Source organism: Strongylocentrotus purpuratus, unplaced genomic scaffold (genome assembly GCF_000002235.5).
Source record: "Strongylocentrotus purpuratus isolate Spur 01 unplaced genomic scaffold, Spur_5.0 spur5_scaffold_20, whole genome shotgun sequence".
Classification (NCBI taxonomy): Eukaryota; Metazoa; Echinodermata; class Echinoidea; order Camarodonta; family Strongylocentrotidae; genus Strongylocentrotus; species Strongylocentrotus purpuratus.
In genome coordinates this window covers 43,507,680-43,523,543 of record NW_022145606.1, presented here as the reverse complement: position 1 = coordinate 43,523,543, position 15,864 = coordinate 43,507,680, and positions in this window count along the sequence as shown.

The following is a 15,864-nucleotide window of genomic DNA, read 5'->3' as shown; positions in this document are numbered from 1 at the left end:
CTACCTCTAAATCTCTCTCTTTTTTCATTAGAAACATTAACTTACAATGTGAGCCTTATTGGAATCCTCTAGGATAAAACATTGCATGCCTACAACATGATTACCTCATATATGAAGTCACATTTCAAACGAAGGCTATATTGTTTATCAATAGGCCTATCATCAGATTCAATGTTGTTTTAATTCCCAATTGTCCTGCAATTATTGTAGGCCCATTCCCCTGGGGAAAACAGGTAAAAACACGTTAATGTTACCTATATTCTGAGACGGGCCCCCTCCCCTGGTGCTCAAGGGGGGGGGGGGGCGATTTTTGAATTTTCGAGGGAAAAAAATTAGAGAGTATGCAAGGAGAGGGAGAGACTATAGCATGATAAAAGAAAGAGAAAAAAACCCCAGAGAGAAAGAGAAAGAAGGAAAGTGGGGGCCGGGGGGGGGGGGGGGGGGGGGGGGTAGATAGGGAAGAATTAATTGTTAAAATGGTTGATTACAACGTCATGTCAAGTAAGCTTTACTTCCGCTTTGGCCGATCGTTTTGAACCTCATCCCCCAAAAAAACTTTACTTAATCTGATAGATTTCTTGATTTCTTGATCGATTCCCCACCAAAGTGTAAAGCAAGAATGATCGATTGATTTTTATTCGACAAGCTTCCAACATACAACAATATACAATAATAACAGATCAGCTTGAACAGGATAACCCACGAAAGCTCGAGAGCTTATTTCCAGTGGGGTCCCTTACAGACATGTATAAAATTAATAAGTTAAAATAGTAATATTTACAGACAGATAAGAAAATTAAAAGAACTACTTATTAAAGATAATAATAATAATAACAACATTAAACTGATGATAGAAATGATATTAAGTACAAAAAGAAAAAGAAGAAGGAGAAGAAGAAAAAGAGGAGAAGGAAGAAGAGGAAAATAATGATGAATTTGTAGAATTTCTATAACGTAAATTTCTATAAAGTATATACAACATGAAAAAGTATGAACCGAGAAAAGAATAAAAATTTCAATCATATAACATGTCATTCACTTCTCTTCCTGACTGTCAAGTATTAGGTATTCCTTTAATTTCCTCTTAAAATGATCATAGTTTCCTATTTCTTTTACACCATTGGGAAGGGAATTCCAATGTTTTATGGCATTGTAATAAAACGAATTTCCAATACTACCTACTCTTTCAGGTAAGTTAAAGTTGAATCGTCTATTTTTTGTATTATAATCATGTACGTCAGTAACAAGATCGAAGTTGGATCGAATATAATGATTCGACCTAGTATGATATATTTTATGCACATGATGCAATACGAGTTGTTTTGATCTTTGGTCGACTTCAAGAAAACCAGCTTTAGAAAGTTCGCTGTAGCCAACAGGCTTGGACCAGAACAGTTGATAAATCTCACCATTTTGTTCTGTATAATCTTCAACTTCTTTTGATCTGACTTGTTTATGTTACTATACCATGCAGGGTTAGCATAGTCAAATAAACATTGAATAAGAGCAAAACAGAGTGTACGTCTTGCTTTTAAATCCATACAACTTTGATATCTGTACAAAAATTTCAGACGAGAATTTGCTTAGTTTTTACAACTGATTCTACTAAAGATGAAAATGAAATTGCGCTAGCCAACTCAATGCCTAAATACTTCACAGACTCTTTTCTCTTGATTGCTTGGTTATTGTGTGTCACTTTGAATTCAAATGACTTTTTAGAACTACTTTTAGAACAAAATAAAATGCTTTCTGTTTTTCCCAAGTGTAAAGAAAGCTTATTATCAGTCATCCAATCGACACACGTAGACAGCTGTTCACTGAGCTTTTCCTCAATATATTTAGGATCAGGATTTGAATAGAGTAGTATACGCTGTCATCTGCGTACAAAAATAGTTTGAAGTCTTTTATACAAATACACATATCATTTATATAACTTGAAAATAGAATTGGGCCTAAAATGCTTCCCTGAGGAACACCGTAAGTTATAGGCATTAGTTTGGAACGAATATCATGAATGGCCACTACTTGGTGCCGATTAGATAAGTAGGATCTAAACCAATCTAAACTTGCCTTATCAAAACCCATTAGTTGTAACTTCTTCAATAAGACGCAATGATTAACTGTATCAAAAGCTTTTTGCAGATCAAGGAGCACCATACCATGTACAGTTTCTCAACACGACATGAATGGGCGTCGCCATTTTTTTTATAACGTGACGTACTGTGTAAAAGTTTCCAAGCAAAATAATTTGGTAAAAATGACTACTGTGAGAGACATAGTTGTTTTTATACGCTCAAGGGGGAGTTACATGATCGTGCTATCTTCTGTTATTCCTATATTGGCCCAACTATAAAGGCATTCTTTATCATTATAATTCACAATCAATTTTGCATAGCTCTTTTTCTCTACCCCCCCCCCCCCTTTCTCACTAGGTCTCAATCTCTCTTTTATTCCTTTTGATCTCATTCTCTGTCACATGTCAGGTTAGCTAGTTTGATCTCTTCCCCCAACCTCGATCTCTCTCTCTCTCTCTCTCTCTTTTCTTCTTTCTGTTAGATTTAGGGGTCTCGAGGTCAAAGGTCAAATATCACAGGGCTCATTATGTTTGCATTATCATTAGAACCGATTGACGGATTACTACCAAACTCAAGATATGTATGTATCTTGCTGAGCCAATGAACTGATTAGATTTTGGGGTCATAATTTCAAACGTTAAAAGTCATGGGGCTCATTATGTGTTCAAAAAATAGCTTGTCATCGCATCATCATTAGAACCGATAGATAGATTACCATCAAACTCAAGACATGTATGTATCTCGCATGCAGAGCCAATTAACTGATTCGATTTTAGGGTCATGCGGTCAAAGGTCAAAGAGTCATACATGTATATGTAAAAAATAGCTTGAAATCACGATATTCTGAGAACCTGTTCATGGATCACAATCAAACTTTTAGAATTTTAAAAAATTGCTTCTTTTTTGGTTTGTAAAAGCGCGCTATATGGCGGAGGCATCATTTTTGGATTTGATTTGATTTGATTTGATTTATTATGAATTGTGTTTTGTGTGGTTATGATTATAATGATTTGTGGTAGGGTTAAATGATGATAGTATAAACAACGTATACTAAAATTTGCAAGTTCCATTGAAAATGAGATGCATAAAAACGAAGGAAAAAACTGAGACGGTAACATTACTGCACATTTTGTTTTACAAAATTACAGTCCACGATTGAACAGGAAACCCGAAAGTAAAAAGTATTATCGATGACCTTGCCGGGATAACTCGGATTTTATGCTAAGATGCGGTTTATAAACTGTATGCGACATTCATTCTACATGTTTAAACTTTCCTCTGCAAAAAGGATTTGAATAGTTTGAATATATTTATTAATTTACTATTCTCTGTGCTGACTGGTTTTTCATTTGTTATGTTTGTAATGTATCACAATGCGAATGATATAGATCGAATTATGTTAATAAATAATTTGTATTGTGTATTGAATGTCTGTTGAAATGTCGCTTTTTTCACAGGAATCCATAATGCAGAAAAGGAATGCTATTTAAACATTGTGTAAAAGTAAATCAACAGTGTATAAATTTGCCTCTGAATGTAAAAGAATTCTGAAATATTTTAATAAAATGAGCAATGCAATGGACAAGTTAAAGATACTGAACTACATATTTTATTATCTTGAATTTATTATGATTAATCGTGCAATCTCACTCTTTTATAATGTGACTTAACCTGTTGACTACAGAATTGTTTAATTTCCATATGCTTAATACAGGATCCACCCGGTTCCAAGAGTCAATCGGTTAAAACGTCGGAACCAGGCGTGTACACAGGGGGCTGGGGGTGGGGGTTGACCCCCCCCCCTTTGGTATATTTATGTGTGTAAAACCCCCCCCCCTAAACCCCCCATAACCCCCCCTTGCATTTTTTTGGTCAAATTTTCAAATTTCGAGACCAAAAAAAAAAAAGTGTCCTCTTACCCCCCCCCCTCCCCCCTGCTTATTGCGAAATTTTCGGCCCGATTTATAAATGTTAAATGTTAACCCCCCCCCCCCCCCCCCTTGAAAAAATCCTGCGTACGCGCCTGGTCGGAACTGATGAAAGATCTGGTAAACAACCATGGCAACTGTAACAGTTGACGGAATTTTTCATTTGAAAGGGGGGGGGGGGATTTACAATAAGTTTCACATAGCCCCCACCCCTCCCCCTATTTGTCGATTTGCTTTGTAAACCTCTTACGAAATCTGAAATAAAACATCGAAATTAAACATTACTTAGCCACAATATGAATACAAACAATAACGAATTCAATTGGTGTTGAATTCGACAACGATTTTTTTTTTTAATGAAAATGTTATTTTACATTGCATCTAATCATAAATATTATATTCTCTTTCCGAAAGAATTGTATCGGTACGTGTACGTGTCATATAATTAATTTGTAATAATATCATTTACCACTGTATATACAAGCTACATTGTTTATTGTTAATTTGTGATTACTCGAGAAACTGTACCACTTGTTGAATTTATTATTTATATATTTTTTATATTTATGTATTGTGAAACAAAATGTTCATGTATATGAATGAAGTTTACTAATAAAATTCATCTCAATCTAAATTTGAGGGTAGGCCGACAATTTTCTAAACTTTCTATAAAACTCGGTCAATCGAAACCCACGTTGCTATGCATCTCTGGCATCGCTCTCTACCTTTTCTCTCCTTCAGAATACAATCATGTCAAGATTTTGACCAGGTCTATTGTTTCTCATAATATTTCAATCCCTCGTCTTCAACAAAGTCGTCTCTGCTGACACCAGTGCCGCCTACCACCTGGTTGTTGAGCTCGCACACACCGTTGCCGATGTTAAATGACACGCAGTCATCTAGGTTGTTACACTCAGCTCCGCATCTGACCAATGACAAGCCATGTTTGGTTTTGATCACGTGATTTCGAAGGCGCCGTCCCTGGATCTGTTTGAAGAGAGAACCTTTTTGACGGACTACGTCTGCTTGAAGCGGCACTTGATCTATTATGGAGTGAGGTAAAATATATTTTTAAAGATACGATATTTATTCATTGATTGATTTATTTTGTTTTATCTCCGTAGGGTAGTTCCGTTCAAGGTGACAAAATAACTTTTGATGGCTTGCTTTCCCAAAAAAAATCCTAAAATACATGAAGTAAATTACATAAGAAAAATCAAATTTAGTTCAGAACGATGTTTTATCAAAATTGATGTATTATAAGATAAGGTACACCATTTATTATTAATAAGACATTTTAAAATCTAGGATATAATTAGGAAGTTAGAAACAAATTTAAATCAAACAGCTGACGTTTTCTAAGGTTGCACAATCTACAGGTGTGATGTTACGTTTGATTTCCGTGGTTCGAAGCCGCCAATTTCATTCAGTAGTGACTTTGTTCACAAAGTAATATCGTGAATATTTCACCCTTTATTTGAACTAACAAGAGGAAAATCGCATATATGATATAAAAGCCTAATTGTGTAAAGAAATCTGCTTACATTGTATAAATGCAGTTTTAATTTGTCAAAAATAATACAATTTTACAGTCCTACAACCTTTTCCGATTACTTCCGGCTCACGAAAATACAGTTCTTTATGTTGTTATAAGCCAGATATGCCCAGTCGAGTAATTTTGATTAATATTTCAGGAAATTTTGCTCCATTTCCTTTCGCTTGCCTCCTGTAAGCACTGTGTACGGCTCCTATTATCAGACGAGTGGTAGCGAAAAGCAATTACCATTACAAAAGCATATTTCCCTTTGAAAGTGGCCCGTTAGTTTGCAGTTAGGCAGGAATCTTTTGTCTACGTATCTGCAAGGAAGACCCAGCTAAGCACATGCCTGACATATTTTCTCCTGGCGGCATCGAAGATGGTACAAAGATAATGATCTGGATATTACTCCATCTCTTAAAACTTCTTGGTTGAACGAACAACGAACCAGCAGGAACGCGAGAAAAAAAAATGTTGAAGAATTCGACAAGAGAAGTCACATTCTAATATCAAATGCACTTTGTCATCCTTGACATGACTATAATTATGTTTATGTAGGTTGATGTGTAGGGAGTGTGTGCCTGTGTGAATATCTGTGTTTGTCATCTACAGAAGGACGTAATCATTTACCTGACACTGGAGCTTGACTGGTACATGTAGGTCCCTGAAATTCGAGAGAAACCAATAACAGATGTTTCATTTACTTCATCAAATTTCTGCAGTCTAGCGATAATCATTCACAATAGCATTAATGAATGCCAATTATTATGTAGTTTGATGTCTACTAATTATTGCTCACAATGGAAGAGATGAAATCGCCAATCATTTGTCATTGTTTCATTTTGTTGTTTAATTTGATATTTTTTTTTTAAAAAGACGATTTTGGCATGAATAATCATGTGCATTTTGCAATCCATAATGTCGTCACACTATTCGGATGAGAATGATATATTGAGGATAAGAAGGTTTGAACCATTGATAACTCACGCTTGTTGTTGCCTTAGTTGATCCATCTGAAATACCTGTGAATGCGATGGAATGATAATTAAACAAATTAGATTTAAAAAAACATCCTTTTTCAGTTTCTGTAACATGAATACATCTGTCTCTATTTTTAGGCTATTGACTAGGTCGGGTCTAGGACAATTACCCCCGGGAAATTACCCCGAGGTCAATCACCCCCTCCCCAAAGGATTACCCCCTGGACAATAACCCCACCCCCCCCCCGAAATTACCCCCTATGATAATCACCCCCCCCCCCGAAAAGAAATCTGATTTTATTAAAACCAACTCATTATCAGGCCGGACTTCCCCTTTAACGAACAGGGGAGGGGATTTTCGGAGGGGGGGGGGGGGGTAAATTGTCCTCGGGGATGGTTGCCCTTGGTTATCCCGGGGGAGGGGGTTATTGTCCTAGGGGGTTATTTTCAGGGGTAGGGGTAATTTTCCGGGGGGGGGGGTGATTGTCCTGATACGGACAAGGTCTATTGACTTACTTGTCTGACTTCCCAGATTTGTTCAGAGAGGGTATGGGGGTGAACTATTTTTCATTGGGGAATTTTCTTGGTACGCCTATTTGGCGGACGTGTCCAGGCAAACACATTCCCCTATGCATTGACGCCCACGCTCCCTGATTTCTTCGCTGTACAATCTATTATGTTGTCATTATACATTTTATTCTGCTTTTAATTCCATCTTTCTCTCTTTTCCTCCCCCCCCCCCTCTCTCTCTCTATCTCTCTCCCTCTCTTTCTTTCTCTCCCTCTATTGTCAATATATTATTAATCTCTCCGCGACTTTCACGGCAAATATAAATGGAGCAAGGTCTATGAATATTTAGTCCATTTAGTTCGAATCGACTTTCACAAAAATGAGAATGGGTTATAATTTGGTAATCAGAATGACAGCTTATGGTCACCCTTAAACCCAAATAAATAATTGAAATATATGTTTTAGTGCTAGAATTATTATTATAGCCGTAATTTCAACTTGATAATGGCATAGTTGAAATTGATACTTGTCTACTTCAAGCAAAGCGTGTATCACGTTGTCACAGATATACACTCTTATATAATGGTGGTGGTGGTGGTTATTTTACCTGACTGCTAAGAAAGCATAAATGCTTGTATTAAAGTAAGCAACCAGACGGCCGACGGCTTTAGGTCCTCTCCGATCGAGGTACCTGGTAATGAGGATTAATGACTTACCAAAGGGCACTAGCGCATTGCCTTGGTTTCGAACCCGGGTCACCGGATTACGAGATCACTGCTCTACCGACTAAGCTATCGCGCCTCCTATATATACTTATACAATCTTTTAAAGAATAAATGGGGTGTAGAAATATATTTCCCTATTTTTCTCATGCTATACCATACCCTCTCAAACGGGTATGGGGGGGGGGGGGGTGGGGTGGGTATGTTTTTTGTTTTTTTTTATGCCACATAGCTCTGATTGGTTACCCGTCTTACAAAGAGTTGCGATTGATCCAAATCAATCGCAAGTCCTCCAATCAATCGCAAGTTTGCAGTCTCCATCTCTTATGTAGGCTTACATAGTTGCGATTGATATCAACTGTTTGTATGACAAGGCCCTTGTTTTTTTAGAAATATATCACATACCGTACTGTGCAATTATTTTCCCCAATGGCTTTGAAGATCTTTAATGCCGACTTACAAGTATACTCAGCGTAGATGTAGGTGTATTCCCCTGGGCATGTTGCACCCGCCCTGCATGCGCCAGTGATGGTACATGGATTGCGAGTCTCGCAGTACGGAGCCCACAGTGCTGTCTTGTCACTGTTATCACACTGGCTCTCCAGGGAGGGGTCATAATCATCGCAAGAAGTAGCCCGCACACAAACCCCTTTGGTGATTCTGATCGTTGATCCTGGGTCACACTCCAACGTGATCACATTAGATCCACTTCCTTGACACCCTATAACTGCACACATCAAAACAAAAATGCACATGTACTACAAACTAAAACATAAATAAGCAAACGATATATTTAATAATCATCTGAGGGACGTACAAAATGCATTGATAAACGTTTAAAACTCAGCAATTGCGGCTGATATTTTGACCATAATTCGGGTGAGAGTAGCTGGCCTTCAAGACTTGGTAAACTTAAAGCGGAAAAACTGCACCAGTTGATGTCGTTACGTAGATTTTACCAAGAATATATCCATGAATTTACCATGGCACGCTAATCAAGAAGCAACCATATTGACATAAACACCCCCCCCCCCTCCCCCCTAAAGAAAAAAAAGGATGCCGACATAAAACCGAACATTCAAATTGAAAATATGAAGGTATTTCAAACGAAACAGCCTCTAACGATTATACTTGTCAGCATTTTGTATTATCTTTAGAATGAAAGAATCACAGTGTATCGTGTACAACTTAACCTACTGTGGTAGTTCACATAATTAATTAGTACCTGTATATCTATATAGAACGATCACGAAGACTTTTAAAAAGCAACGTTATGCAATTTCATGAGCCTTGTCGATCACATTTTGATGTGAAATAAACAAAATAAAAATAAATAAAAACAAAATCGCAAATTACAAAAACGTATTACGTAATCGGAACGCAATTCAATTGGGACATGGAATAAGCGATGGAAATCGGTAGGCGGGCTTCTCATAGCAGTCAATATATCTAGATTATATCGTCTCTTTAATATGATGAATAAATCTAGTAATCTGACTAGTCGAAATTGAAGTCGTGATTGTAGCCATGCCCACCTACCGGTCAATAGCCTTTTAAAAGTTGCCCGTTGCCCCAGGCATAAATAAATTTTGCTGAGATACCCGTTGATTTACCCCCACTTCCGGCTCACGAAAATAAGATGTGCATTTGTTCATGAACAGTAATGTTATCAGTCAGATTAGTGCCCACACATGCCCAGTCGAGTAATTTTGATTAATATTTCAGGAAATGTTGCTCTATTTCCTTTCGCTTGCCTCCTGTATGCACTGTGTACGGCTTGTATTATCAGACGTGTGGTTGCAAAAAGCAATTATCATTACAAAAGCATATTTCCCTTTGAAAGTGGCCGTTAGTTTGCAGCTATAGGCAGGAATATTTTGCATACGTATCTGCAAGGACGATCCAGTTAAGCACATGCCTGTCATACTTTCCCTTGGCGGCATCGAAGATGGTACAAAGGGAATGAGCTAGATATACCTCCATCTCTTAAAACTCCTTGGTTCAACGAACAACGAACCAGCACGAGCGCGCTAAAAAAAATGTTGAAGAATTCGACGAGAAGCCACATTCTGATATCAAATGCACTCTGCCATCCTTGACATGACTATAATGCATTATGTAGGTTAATTTGTGGGGAGTGTGTGCGTGTGTGATGTGCATCTGTGCTTGTCTTCTGCAGAATGAAGTAATTATTTACCTGACACTGGAGCTTGACTGGTAGGCCTACATGTAGGTCCCTGAAATCCAAGAGAAAAGGCCAATAACAGATGTTTCATTTACTTCATCAAAATTTCTGCAGTCTAGCTATAATCATTCACGATAGCATTAATGAATGCCAATAAAAGTATGTAGTTTGAAGCTTACTAATTATTCACAATAGAGGAGATGATGTACTGATGAAATCGCCAATCATTTTCATTGTTTCATTGTGTTGTTTGATTTGATATTTCAAAAAAATATAATTTCTCGTGGACGATGTTGGCATGAATAATCATTATGTGAATTTTGCAATCCATAATGTCGTCACACTATTCGGATGAGAATGATACATTAAGGATATTAGAAGGTTTGAACCATTGATAACTCACGCTTGTTGTTGCCTCAGTTGATCCACGTGGCACACCTGTGAATACGATGGTATGAGATTACGTAAGTTAGATAACATTTCAGTTTCTGTAACATGATTACATCTTTTTCTATTTTTAGGCTATTGACTAGGTCGGGTATAGGAAAATTATTATCCCCAGGGAGTTACCCTCGAGGACAACCACCCCACCCCCTAGAGGACAATTACCCATGCACACTGACCATCCGGAAATTACACCCTTTGATAATTACTACCCCACCCCCCCCCCCCCGAGGAAAATCACCCCCCGAAAAGAAATCTGATTTATTTATATATATTATGAACTTATTATCAGGCTGGACTTTCCCTTTAACGAACAGGGGGAAGGGGGTTTTCGGGGGGATACATGTTCTCGGGGATGGCTGACCTTGGTTATCCTGGGGGAGGGGTTTATTGGCCTAGGTGGTTATTTTCAGGGGTGGGGGTAATTTTTCGGAGGTTAATTGTCCTTAGGGGTTGTTTTCCGGGGGGGGGGGGAGTGATTGCCCAGGGGGTAATTGTCCTGATACTGATTTACTTGTCTGACTTCCCAGATTCGTTCAGATAGGGTTGGGGTGAACTATTTTCCTTAGGGGAATTTTCTTGATAGGCCTAAATGGCCGACTTGTCCAGGCAAACACATTCCCCTATGCATTGACGCCCACGCTCCCTGACTTCTTCGCTGTACATAATATCATGTTGTCATTATACATTTTATTCTGCTTTTAATTCCATCTTTCTCTCTCTTCCTCCCTCTCTCTCTCTCTCTCTCTTTCTTTCTCTCCCTCTATTGGCAATATATTATTCATCTCTCCGCGACTTTGACGGCAAATATAAATGGAGCAAGGTCCATGAATATTTAGTCCATTTAGTTCGAATCGACTTTCACAAAAATGAGAATAGGTTATAATTTGGTAATTAGATGACAGCTTATGGTCACCCTTAAACCCAAATAGATAATTGAAATATATGTTGCTAGAAATATTATTATACCCGTAATTTCAACTTGATAATGACATAATTGAAATTGATATTTGTCTACTTCAAGCAATGCGTGTATCACGTTGTCACATATATTAAACAAATATACACTGTCTTGAGAGATTCGGGTTAAAACTATGCGCAAAAGGTGACTCCAATATTACTATTTGGTGAGAGGCGTAGCTCATAGTATTAACCAGTACTTCGAATAAAAGGCATGGTATATTTTGTTTTATATCATGCATCAAAATTTTATTTAGAAAAATAATAATAAAAAAAAGAAATTACCATTTTGGGGACAAAATTTAAATTTAGAATTAAAACAAATGTCAATTTTCATCAAAAAGATTAATAATATTTTGTTTTCATTATATTAAGATTTGAAGAAAAAAATCAATAAAAAAAAAAAATTCACATTAAGTTTTTAAACTCCAAAATAGTACTCCCAATTAGTAGTTTCATATTATATGTAATAGTACTTTTTCAGAGCAACCTTAAAATAGTTGAAATATTTCTGGTCACGTGACCAGCTCTCAACCAATCAAAAACCAACACATTTTTTTATGCATGATATAAACACTGTTATGTATATAATAATACAATCTTTTAAAAATTGAATGGGGTATAGAAATATATCTCCCTATATTTCTCATGCGGACACTTTATAAGATACGCTCCCAAACGAGTTTTGGAGGGTATTTTTTGCCATATAGCTCTGTTTGGTTACTACTGGTTTCTTTAGAAATATATCGCATACACGATGTAATGAATTGTATGTCCCCAATTACCTTGAAAATATTTAAAATGCCTACTTACAAGTATAATCAGCGTAGGTGTAGGTGTAATCCCCTGGGCATGTTGCACCCGCATAGCATGAGCCAGTGATGGTACACGGATTTTGAGTCTCGCAATACGGAGCCCACCATGCCGTCTTGTCACTGTCTTTACACAGGCTCTCCAGAGAGGGGTCATACTCATCACAAGAAGGAACCAGCACACAAACTCCTTTGGTGATTATGATCGTTGAACCTGGGTCACACTCCATCGTGATCGTTGTAGCAGATCCACCTTCTCCACACCCTATAACTGCACACATCAAAACAAAAATGCACAGGTACTACAAACTAAAACGAAAATAAGCAAACAATATATTTAATAATCATCTGAGGGACGTACAAAATACATTGATAAACAGTTTAACGTTTAAAGCTCAACGATTACGGCTGATATTTTGACCATTCTGGTGAGCGTAAAGCTGGCCTTCAAGACTTGGTACACTTAAAGCGAAAAGACTGTACCAGTTGATGTCGTTACGTAGATTTTACCAAGGATATACCCATGAATTTACCATGGCACTAATCAAGAAGCAACCATATTGACATAAACACACCCCTCCCCCTAAATAAAAAAAAAAGATGCAGACATAAAACCGGACATTCATTTAAAAATATGAAGATATTTCAAACGAAAAAGAAACAAAACCTTATGAGTTTTGATTTAGATTTTTTTTTTGTAAAAAAAAAATATTTAAAAAAAAAATCCTAATGGACGACCTTAAAAAGATGATCTTACCTCCCCCCCCCCCCCCCCAACGAAACGGAATGTCGATCGGTCAAATTTTCAAATTTCGGGACGTTGCGAAAAAATTTGGGACTTAAACAAAAAAAAATGTCCTCTTACCTCTTACCGACATTTTCTCCTGCGACAATTAGCCCTACCCGGGCTTAATTTCGTTAAAAAATATAGGCTTCATCTATGCATCTTTGATTTTAGGATAGGTTTATGGTTATAGGGTTGGGATGACGATAAGGCTTAATGATTGGTAAGACATTAAGCTAGTGTAGAATATTCGCCATGAAGCTATAATTTGTCGTCAGATCGGTTACCCACAATCTTGCCCCTGCGACAACTTTCCTGGGCTTTATTCAAAAAGGTATTGGGTTAAACCTCGGTCACAAATGCCATTAAGAAGTGCTACGAACGCCGTACGAAGGATTTTCAGACAATAGAAATTCGGGAAGACAATGGAAAAACAAGGAGATTCGTACGAAATTATATGCTGCGGTCACAAACGTTCGTAACTTCGTACGAACGATAATTTCGTACGAATCTCCCTGTAATTCAATCCATTGTCTTCCCGAATTTCCATTGTCTGAAAATCGTTCGTACGGCGTTCGTAATGGCATTTGTAACCGAGGCTTTCGGTTTATGGTGAGGGCAGGCGCGTACACAGGGGGGGGGGGGGGGGGGGGGGGGGGGGGGGGGGGGGGGGGGGGTTTGGGGGGTTAAACCCCCCCTTTGGTATTTTTGTGTGTGTAAACCCCCCCCTAAATTTCCCTAAACCCCCCCCCCTTTTGGATATATATATATTCCCATGCCTGACCTCAAAAAGATGACCTTACCCCCCCCCCCCAACGGAGCAAAATATCAAATTTTCAAATTTCAATACAAAAAAAAAAAAAAGTGACCTCTTACCCCCCCCCCCCCCCCCCCCCCCCCCTTGAAAAAATCCTGCGTACGCGCCTGGGTGAGGGTGAGGAGTAGGATAATGTCTTACCTCGTGTAGGAGCAGATCCAGCAGTAGGGTCTAATAAGCAGTAAATGATAAAGATGGTCATGACTGTCTTCCACTTGGAATCCATTGTAATGCTTTTTCATGTGAATGGAACAACAGTTTTAAAACCAATCCTGAGATACAGTGGTTTTCTCTACCTATGATCTGAATGCTACTAATTCAGTTTAACCGCAGACCTACTCTGTATCTAAAATCATGTTCAACAAAAAGGAAATTTAATAGAGTTCAGACTAATTTCCTTTGTTAAACCAGATTTTGATGACAAGCGTAACCTAGCGACGGGTTTAAATTTCAGTAGAATGTATAGGCCAATGTCTCCTCAAGACGAAATGAAAGCTACAATATGATAAAACATGCACATTGTAACGGGGTTACATGAAATCTTCAGCCGTTCCTATTGGCCGAACTAAAGTCATTATTTATCATTAGTATTCACAATCGATGTTCCATAGTTGCTTCCCCACCCCACCTCTCTCTCTCTCTCTCTCTCTCTCTCTCTCCTCATTCTTTTTTCTGTAATCTCTTTACCCATTAATTTCAAGGTCTAAACATTTCTCTTCGTTCTTATTTCAAATGCACTTCTCAAAAAAAAAATGAGAACACTGCGGTTCGACTAAATTAAATTCTCCTCAGTTGAGCGGACATAACAATTATGTTGTATTAACTTTCTGATGGGTCAACCTCAAAACCCAAATAAATATTTATGAAATTAAGTTACAGGCGAACCATGTTTATCAGACCATCACTTTTGGCAACAATGTGCTTCTAGGAGCATGTAATTAGGATCGAAATATCGAATAAAAGTGAGGAGTAGTCAGTACATTAGGCGTTAAAAAAGATGTTGTATTGCCCTTTGCGACCGACCCCAAAATCTTGAAATATACAGTCGGCTTTTAACTTTTTTTTGTAAAAGAAAATGTTTAATGAATGAGAAGAAGAAAAAAAATGTATTAAAGCATTCAAAACTGAGAAATATACGGGGGGGGGAATGAGTAATAACAACAAAACAAAATTCCGACCGGCCGGTCCATGTTTTGGCACCTAAAAAGCAAAAAAGAGCATGACTTAACAAATAGTGCGATTTGGATCGCAATGCAAAGTTTGTTTGTTTGTTTGTTTGTTTTTTTTCGGGGGGGGGGGCGACCATTCACACACATGGAGAACTCTTGCTCGACGGCAAGAACGTCCGAATTTGATTTCTTCAAGAATAAATGCATTGGCAACATGAAATATATGATAGAGGTAATAAACATCTTGACAGAATAACGAGTAAAAACTGATGATAAACTTAGTTGCTTTCATCAGTGGAAGATTCAGGGGGAGGGGGGCTGGGGGTCCGGTCCCCCAAACCTAGTTACAACCAAAAAGATTTTTTTTTTATAATGGAAACCACAATTTTACCCTTTTTTTGTCTTGCCCACGGGTGGGGGGGGGGGGGGGGGGGGGGTGTGTTGAGTAAACCAGACCAACACAAAAATAGCGCTCACTACCCCCCCCCCCCCCTCCCACCTCACAAGGAGTAGGATGATGACGTTGCTGAGGATAACTCGGATTTTATGCTAAGATGCAGTTTATAAACTTTTGTTTGCGATATTTGTACATAATTCAAACTCGGTTCTGCATAATGTATTTTAATAGTTTGAATATGTTTACCACCGATGAATCTAATATTTCTTACCACGTGGAAGAGCAGATCAAACAGGGGTTTCTTATATTTGCTTTAATAAAATTCACACACCATAAAAGCAACAAAAAAATGCGTGGTAGGGTGGAGGCGTTTACAATGCCGTGTGTGTGTATTGGATTTTTAAAGACGTGTATGAATCAGATATGATCATTTACGTCTGGGGACCGACCTTTCAACGTCACCATCCGAAAGACGTGACTCAGTTTCGAACCTGCGTCCTCAGCTGAATCAGTTTGTAATTTCCATTGTTAGCTGGATTACAGG